Source organism: Capsicum annuum, chromosome 5 (assembly GCF_002878395.1).
Source record: "Capsicum annuum cultivar UCD-10X-F1 chromosome 5, UCD10Xv1.1, whole genome shotgun sequence".
NCBI classification, from domain to species: Eukaryota; Viridiplantae; Streptophyta; class Magnoliopsida; order Solanales; family Solanaceae; genus Capsicum; species Capsicum annuum.
The window spans coordinates 187,573,109-187,583,115 of NC_061115.1; positions in this window are offsets into that span (position 1 = coordinate 187,573,109).

Consider the following 10,007-nt stretch of genomic DNA (forward strand, 5'->3'; position numbering starts at 1 on the left):
GGAGATGGTGTTTTGCGTTGTCAGGGTCGTCTCTATGTTCCAGGTATAGATGACTTAAGGCAGAAAATTCTTGCAGAAGCGTATGGTGTGTGCTACTCTATTCATCCAGGGACCATAAAGATGTACCACGACTTGCGGGAAGTCTATTGGTGGAGTAGGATGAAGAGAGATATTACAGAGTTTGTGGATAAGTTCTCTATATGTCAGCAGGTTAAGATAAAGAATTAGAAGCCTAGTTGTCCTATGCAGGAGTTCATTATTCCTATTTGGAAGTGGGAAGAAGTGAACATGGACTTCGTGATAGGTTTGTCTCAAACTCGTCATCAGCATGATTCAGTCGGGGTCATTATAAACAGAATCACCAAATCATCCTATTTCCTTACAGTCCATACCTCTTATTTAACTGAGGATTATGCCAAAATCTATATCAAGGAGTTGGTCAGATTGCACGGTGTTCCACTATCTATTATCTTAGACAGAGGTACCCTATTTACCTCTCATTTCTAGAAAGCATTCCAAAAGGGTCTTAATACCCAAGTTTATCTCAGTACAGCCTTCTATCCTCAGATAGATGTTCAAGTAGAAAGGACTATTCAAACTTTAGAAGATATGCTAAGGGCGTGTGTAATTGATTTCAAGGGTAGTTGGGATGACCACTTGGCTCTAATTGAGTTTACATACGACAACAGCTATCATTCATTATTCACATGGCTCCATTCAAAGCTCTCTATGGTAGGAGATATAGATCTCCAATTGGTTGGTTCAAAGTTAGTGAGGCCTCAATCATAGGGCCTGACTTAGTATTCGATGCCTTAGGAAAATTTTAGTTGATTAGAGAAAGACTCTAGGCTTCTCAGAGCCGACAGAAGTCTTATGCATATGTTTGTAGAAAAGATCTCGAGTTCGATATTGGTAACTATGTCTATCTAAATATTTCTCCCATGAAGCGAGTAAAGCGGTTCGGCAAGAAAGGGAAACTCAGTCCCTGATATGTCGGTCCCTTCAAGATTCTCAGTCGATTCGGCAAGGTAGCTTATAAGCTCAAATTGCCTTTAGATCTAGCATCAATTCATCCATTCTTTCATGTCTCTTTGCTCAAGAAGTGCATAGGTGACCCAATAGTTGTAGTCCCTATTCAGAGCATTGATGTTCAGAACAGTCTCTCTTATGAGGAGATTCCAGTCAAAATCCTAGACTATCAGACTTGTAGATTGAGGAACAAAGAAGTCCCTCTAGTTAAAGTTCTTTGGAAAAATTAGTCCATCGAGGGAGCTACTTGGGAAGCAGAAGCAGATATAAGTACCAAGTATCCTCACCTTTTCTTCGCCAACACAAATCAAGCTCAAGGTAATAGTTCTCTTTAAGCTTACTCAGCTTCATGTTCAGTGTTCATCACAAACTTGGTATGCAGTTTCATGCTCATGTTCCCATTAGAAACTTGGTATTAAGTACCATTGCATATTCAGTCATACACTTATGTATCAGTTCAGTTATGTAATTATGCATCAGAGATGCATTCTCATTGTGAGAAACTTAGTTCTTCAGAACACTCAGTCACGCATTCATGAATAAGTTACACATGTATCAGATATTCATGTTCAGTATTATATGTTCAGCTTGTCAGTCATGTCAGTCATGAGATCATGTTCCTGTTATTCATGTTCATCATGTATGTCAGTTGTCTTTTCTCCCATCTCAGTTAGTCTCATTCGAGGACAAATGTTCTCAAGGGGGAGATATTGTAATACCCCATACTTTTTCCTAGCTAATTTCATCTAAAAATGTCTAGTATTAGCTTCTAAATTGAATGATGGTTATTGCATGAAGAATTTTCATTATTTTCCCTTTTTTAATGTGGTAAATTTAAAAAGCTTTCCATCGATCATGTGGGAAATTCAGTAAACTTTCCATCGATACAAGATTCGTCCAAATCCGATAATTGGTCAAAAGTTACGACTATTTCAAGTTCCAGTTGTAAAACAGAGCCATATTAGTCAGTGGCACACTGCGCCACAAGAGGAAATGGCATTTGGTAAATTCAAGTAGGGATCCGCAATTATGGCGCGTTGCACCAGGGCCAAATTTAGAATTGTCCTTTTTTAGTGTCTCAACGCGATTTCCTCCACGTCACGCCAAAGTTCCAGGTCGCAAAAGAAGCGGCAATGCGATAGCTCTGCATCGCGCCATCCCTCAATTTCCCAATTGTCAAATTCCAGTGACAAGACGCGATACCACTTCATCGCGCCAGGGGTCCAATTTGGGAAGTTTTTACTGAAATTACAAGACATGTCTAGGGTTAAAAAGGTCAACTTTCCAACCTTATTTACGCCCTTTAACACGTGATTCAGCCACTTTTCATCCAAAATACACTCTCTTCTCTCAAGTTTCTCTCAAGAACAAGCTAGGGTTTCTATTGGGGATTTAAATTCATGAAGGTTTCATTGTCAATCCTCATGAAATCACGAACTAAGATATGCATAGTGTTCGTTCATGGACTCCTTTCGTCCATGAAGCCCAAGAATCCCTTTTCTAAATTCAAGTTTATGAATTTTCTTATGAATTTCATGATTAGGCTGCTCTTGTTCATGTTGATAATGAGAAATTGAATTCTATTCTATGTTGGGTAATAAATTCTATGTGGGTTAAATTATTATAGATATAGATTCTTGCAAACCTATGACTAAACCCTTGAATAATGAAATTAGAATTGAATCATGATGTTTAATTATTGTACAATGATGTTTACATGTACCATGCCTTCAATATGTTTAATTTAATGCCTAGATGAAGGAAAAGTTCCTAACTAACATGATACCATGAAATCCCCACGTATGTACAAGTTATGCCTATCACATGTTTTGATGAAATGCTTCTATAAATATATTATAGATTATGATGTTAGTTATATGTTCAAGTAAGTTATGCTTGGTTAGTTTCCTTTAATCGAGTCCTGGGGGTACTCGTACCTGAAACATTAGCTTTGTGCCTAGAGCCATGTCATGTTTTCACGATACTGTCAGTCAAGCTATGATCCTTAGACTTTAGACAATCTTATGACTCAGGAAATCTCCATGATCTTATGAACTCAGTCAATTGTCAGATATCAGTAGTATTTGGTCAGTCAATGGAATTCTGTAACTTAGTCCATGTTCAGTTCAGTAAATCATGTTTAGTGTCTATTCAGATGGGAGTAGAAATTAGCACCGAGCGATCTCAAGGATAAGAACTCACCTATTATATGAGGGTGTGATTCTTAGAAGCAATCCTTGCATTCCAGAACTAGGTAGCCGGCATAGGTTGAGACATCATAGCCTTCTCTATGAGGGTAGATGAGGTGGCTTAGCCTGCTATTTGAGGGTTCCTACCGTTCTCACTAGAGTTACCTGTTATATTAGGGTCACTCACATGTTGTCCTTACCAGTGGTGTGGTATTGACATGCATTATTTGGGGCATATCGGTTAGATGACTACTTCCCACAGTCTCAGTATCAGTCTTAGTAAAAGAACTCAGATATTTCTTCAAAATTCAGGACTGTCAGATACAGTTAACTCAGATACTGTATGAAAATCAGATAGTTCCATCAAATTCAGAACTGTTAGATATAGTCACTCATGTTATCAGTTATCAGAATTCAGTCATTAGTCATGTTAGTCATCAGTATACTCATGTTATTGCAATTTCAGATATAGTTACTATGTATGCATGCAAGTATTCTCACATTTATATTAGTCAGTTAGCCAGTATTGTTCATACATATAAACCCTAAGCATTCAGCTAACCTCATATGCATACCAATACATTCAAAGTACTGATGCATTTGAACTTTGGTGTCTTATACCATAGGTTCAGAGACACGAGATCCAGAGCAATAGTAGATTCTAGATATCTGTAGACAGAGTTAGAAGTGAGTCCTCATCTTTTGAGGACATGATTATTTTCCTATTATCTCATTAATTAGTTTATTAGTTGGAGTTAGTTGGGGACATGTCCTATCAACTCCTTACTCAGATAGTTCAGTCAGTTAGAGGCTTTCTAGACTATAAGGTTTAAGACTTCAGTATGTTCAGTTTTGCTTTAGGTATTCTATTACCCCAAACAAATATTAAATCATTCAGATCATGTTCAGTATTGAACCTTATGGCCTTTCAGTGCATGTTTCCGCAGTATTATGTCATATTATGCAATGTACAGGTACAAATATCAGTCATGGGATAGCTTGTGGTCCTTTGGGGTAATTAGAACCATGTAGCATTTTGGGTATCATATTTAGGGCGTTACAACAAATTGGGAAGAGATAAAAAATATTTCTTTCATACAATACTTTACTGTTCTGATTTTTCTTTCTTAATAAATCTTTGTTAGTTTCTATACTCCTAGTTTTATACCAAAAGAGTTGGTTGAATTCTGAGAGATACACCTATGAGTGATACGTCTAGTTAAGGAATATCTTTGACATGCCTCAAGATTTATGAAAATTCCATACAGTGTTCGTGATCAAGCATAAATTCCTTATAGCGTTAGTGATCAACTATTTTCTATTTGATTTCCAACTAAATTACCATTGAAGTTTGAGTGATTTGCACAAATAGGATAGGATCTTTTGGCGCCATTATTTAAATTTGACCCTCACTAAGTAAACTTTTAAAAAATGACCACTATCCTAGAAATTAAAATAATGCTCATGACAATTATTAAGATGACTTATGGTGATTTGTCAGAATTTCGAAGCAAAATTTATTGCCAGGATTTCTTAACTAATATTAGCCAAGACTTGCCTTAACAAAAATCTATGCTGATTCATTAGAATTTCTAGTGAAATACTCACTACAAGCATGTCCAGGTCTCTTCGAGCTATCTTAGGAACTATCTCAACAAATATTGGACAACAAACATGTCAAGGCCCGATGAAATATTTTAGTGAATTCTACAATGGATTTTCACAATCTAATGGAGAGAAAGTCCTTTTAATTACTATTGTAATAGGAGAAAAGGATGACGATACTGTATAACTGGAAGCCATTTTGGTCAGAGTCATTTTATACAATTTGGCATGATGAGAGATTAAAATTATTCTCGACCTGAAATCTCGAGCATTAATTCAGGAGATGTTTTCTGTTATATTGCTCATAAAATCTTGATCCCTGTTGATTGATTAAAACTTAATTTTTTCTATAAATTTGTGAATACAATCATAAAGTTATAATATAGACTAATAAAGGAATCCTTTTTGACTCAATGGCTCATTTGGTTGGCATGAACTCAAATTGAAATGTTATGAATAACATATACACTTTGCGAGGGTTGCATTTTCATTTCATAAATCAATTTTGAGGTGAATGTATACACCGAAAGTATTACTAGATAATTAGACATTGATAAAGTAGAATGCATGGTCACATGAAATTGCATGTGAGTCATCAAAAACCACCTGGCAAGGCTTAATATTCCTGAGTGATTGATAGCGAAGGGTGACTAGAAACCTCACATATGAAATAAAACATGAAACTATAAGCTTCCAAGGAGGATCCAGGACTCTAACTATGTGCCCGTTTTATATATCTATAGGAAAAGTCTTTGAATAGGTGTATGTTCATTTAAAAAAGTCATGAATGTAGACATAAAATTTTGACCTCCACAAAAGTCAAATTTACCCATTTCTCCACTAAAAAACAAAATAACAAATCCACAACAAACTAACACCCCCCATAAAATGTTGACAATGCACACCATCTCACCCCTTGATGTCGGCCAAAACTAACCTCCAAAGAAGTATGCTACGGTCGATGTCAAATATAGTAACCCAAATTAGGTTGTGGTTGAACCCACTGGGAAAACATTAAATAGTTTCTCAAACTTGACAAATATCACAAGCAATGTAGAAAAGTAAATGGGGGAAATTTAAAGTCAAAAGTAACAAGTAATAGAACTTGAATGATTGCATTTGTAAATGATAAAAGACGAACACAGGAATGTGTTCCCCATGGCTTCACAACTGCGTAAGATTCTCGTACTCAATCCACCTAACCCTCATGCTCTGCATGCAAAGTTGACAAGCTAGGTACTATCAATCATCTTGTAAACGCAATGATAGATATCACCCTTTACCTTGTGAGTCTCAGGCTGTTGCTTTGCTATCGCCTGTGTTTAATCTCAGTACAACTCCTGCCTTTTAAGTCTCAAGTTGATTAGATGAGGCTTGGTAACCTCGAATCTCTGTTGTAATCTCCTTTTCCCAATCTTGAACTCCCTTGTGAGGACGCTCTCTAATAAAGACAATCCTCAAGCCTCTGCAGTAGCTTGGGTTCAGTAACTATAAAGAATATTGCAATACATAAAACAACAATCGAATAGGTGAGTCTCCTACTTTCCTTACTAGCTAATCTGCCAGGGTTCCCACAACCCTAGTTAAGGCAATTAGCCACTCATATTCATGCAAAAATCCATGATAATTAATAAAGATCACATGTAATTAATTGCACAATAGTGAGAGAGAGAAAATCCAAAATCTCTAATTGAATAAAAACCCAACATCTCAAGAACAAAATCTCAATGATCAAATATGCTCAAAGTATCAAAAGTAATTTAAAAGTGTGTAACCTAATAAATGAATAACCCTAAGGTATTTATAGTATCTCAAAATAATAAAGAAGTGCTAATAAAAATGAAATAGGAAAATTAAGTTGGCACTCGCCGTGACTCGTGTGGTTTACTCGTATTATCCCCTTAGGAGTCGTACGTTGCTAGTCGTATGCATTCCAGTGTCTGATATTCAGGGGTTCCATCTTGTGTTATCCTTATGATTCATCACCATAAGTCGTAGTCAGTCCTTATGACTGATGGTCTTCTCTCGTCATCTCTTTGGGCTTTCGACTTTTAGGGCTTTGAACACTCTCTACGAGTTCTCATTATGAGTCATAATTAAATCTTATGATTTGTAGTATTTTATGACTTTATGTCTGAACATTGTCTTTGGATTATACTTACTTTATGATTGATCATCACGACTCATAGCCATATATTATGAGTCATAGTTAGCAGTCGTGGTCACTCTTTACTTGATTTCACAGCTTCACTTTTACCACTGTCTTGTTAACGAGTCAGGCTACGAGTCGTATGATAACTTGACGACTTGTAGGCAGACCAAACTTCAACTTATTCATAACTTTTTCTCCTATTTTTCATTCCAACACCAATGTTAACCGGTTTTAACTGCAACAACACACAAAACCACATCATATCTAATAAGATAACGTAAGTCCAAGAATAAATTCCTTGTTTTAAGCATCGACTGTGCTGTGTTTCCATGATGAATCAACACGCTCAATGTAGACTTTTGCACCTCCCCAGGAAAACCTCAATTCACACCCACAAAGACACGATGCTTAGCTTTTGAAGAATCTATGACATATTTCGCAATTGATTTATTATTCAGCTCAAGAACACCTTTTACCCCCTCCTATCTCATTGTTCAAAAGGCTACTACGTATACTGATTTGGTGTAACGATATGACATGTAGCTATCTAATGATGGCATTAATGAACAACTAGGCCCAAGTAATACATTACTCCGATAGATAAATGCCTTGAAATTGTAACTGGTGCACCCTCACATTCAAAGAAGACCCTATCACTTAGCTTGATTTATTTTATTATTTTAGGGATGGTCTAGGGACACTCACACTCACATAGAAGTTCCAATTGATGTACACAGAATGAAATAGGCTTGCCCTTATGCTCTTTACCTAAATTTTCAGACAGTCAGACTAGGTTCACTCAAGGACTTTGTTAGGCTTGTAAAGTAGGCTTGAGGTTGGTTATGGTATATTAGGGATATTTTAACAAACATAACCTCCTTGGCACTACGTTTTCTTTAGGATCCACTTTTTATACCATTATTTTATTGAATTCACCCTTATCTCTCCATTTTATTTTTTTCATGCCCTTTTTTTTATTTTCACCGTACTTTCTCGTCTTCATTTTTCCATCTACAATTCTTTTTTCATACTCATATTTCCCTATGCACCCCAATAATAGCCATCCTCGACTTAGGTGATTTGCCTGAGTTGAGGTGCACAGTGTCCAAGAAGGACAATGGCCAAAACAGGTTTATTGTAATAAAATGAGAAGATGAAATTGGTGTAAACAACAAAAACAAGTCAATTAGGCTCAACTTTTGGATCACGAGATTCATATTTCATTTGTTTTGGCACTTTAGGCTCGATTGGAATAACAGATAAATGAACTATGATCATCTCCCAACCAACCATCCTACATTCTAGGACAAAGCAACTATGCATGTTTTGGATTCCATACACACTGGGAACTATGTAATGCCTCACACTCGCATGGCACAAGGTCTCCTCATTAGTCACTACCTATTCAGTTTATGCAACTACATACCATTGTTATTCCTTTTCTAATTCTAATGCCATTAAGGGATTCTCAGTAGTCACATACACACAGATCATATAGTAGTACATAAAATTTTTTAGGAGGGCTATCTATTTTTCAAATTTTTCACATGTTATCAACTTCCTATACACATCATTTTTCTAAATTAAGCATCGCACAATACACACAAAAATAAAAAAAAACATGTATTATGTAAAATATGCCAGTTCACAAACTTTTTTAGATTATGGCCTACGGGTTTTGAAACATAGCAAGCATAACCTGTGGTGACTGTGGTACACCCCTACCCCTATCTAAAAACTATGCACTATCTACAATGCATCTAGCAATGTATTATAGGGAGAGAGAATATACCTGGGCACTCTACGTGCCATCTCATACTCTATCATCATGGGAACCCTTAGGTTGGGCATCGCTCTCCTCAATATTGGTCCCATCAACTGTTAGGATCGTCTATATAGTCATAAAATCAGTTGTGGCTGGTGTGCTCAGTGGTGTGTTTGGTGTTGGGTCCATGTTACTGCCCTTCTCAGCATCTGTACCTGATCATGAACTACCGACACCAACAGACTGCTCTTAGACCCTCACCTGTCAAACTTTTTTACTCACGATGTTATCTCATACCATTGTCTCCAAATTTTCATATTTGGTGCTCTTTATTTTTATTTTCTTATTGTTCTTTTTCTTTCCTCCTTCTTTTTCAATTGGGACACTCCAAATATTTTCAATTTCTACTTTTGGATGGACTTTCGTGATAACAGGCGTTGGGAATATGGGTCTTTCATTCAATTCATTAACCAAATTTCGTAGCTCAGCTACTTCAACTTTCACCTCTAAAATATCAGGAGTTTGGCCACTTCCTAGCTGATGTGTGACTTGCTGCTCAAAACTATCCAATCTTCCCTGGATTTTCCTACTTTGTTCTACCAGTTTGTTTTCAACCCAGGGTTTCAAACCTTTCTCCACTAATCAGACCTTTTTCTCCAAAGTGTTCAACCTTCTTATAACATTATTCCACATAGTCTACGAGATGACCATAAAACCTGCCAGAGCTGGTCTAGATAAGGTCAGGCATGGTGATGCTGGCTTTGAGGAAGTAGGATTACTAGATATACCAGCTGTATTAGAAGGCTGGGTCTCAGTCGTTCCACCCTCTACTAGTGTGTCATCTACACCAGTAAATCCAGGAGCTTTAGTGATTTTCCCTCTATTTCCCATCGCCTTAGCTAGCAATGCTTCTCCTTATTTTTCTTGCCTGGTCGTGAGGTTCACTACATCTCTAATCAAGCCCAAATCAGTGGTTGTATTTGTCTTAATATATTGTTCCAAATTTGGGATTTTTGGCACTCCCTCCCTCTAGAAAATTTGTGTCAGCAAACATGGAAATGCTAGTATTACCTTATCATATCCCACTGCTCGGTCATGTATATCCCAAGAGATAAACTGTGTGACATTGAAATCATATCCGGCCTTGAGTCTTTCTATCAATGCTTCATGGAATGGACTGATAACATTGTTTCCAGTAGTGGGCTAAAATCTATGTCGGGCCAAAGTCCACCATGCCTTTGCCTCATAGTTCAGAGTCTGCTTTGCA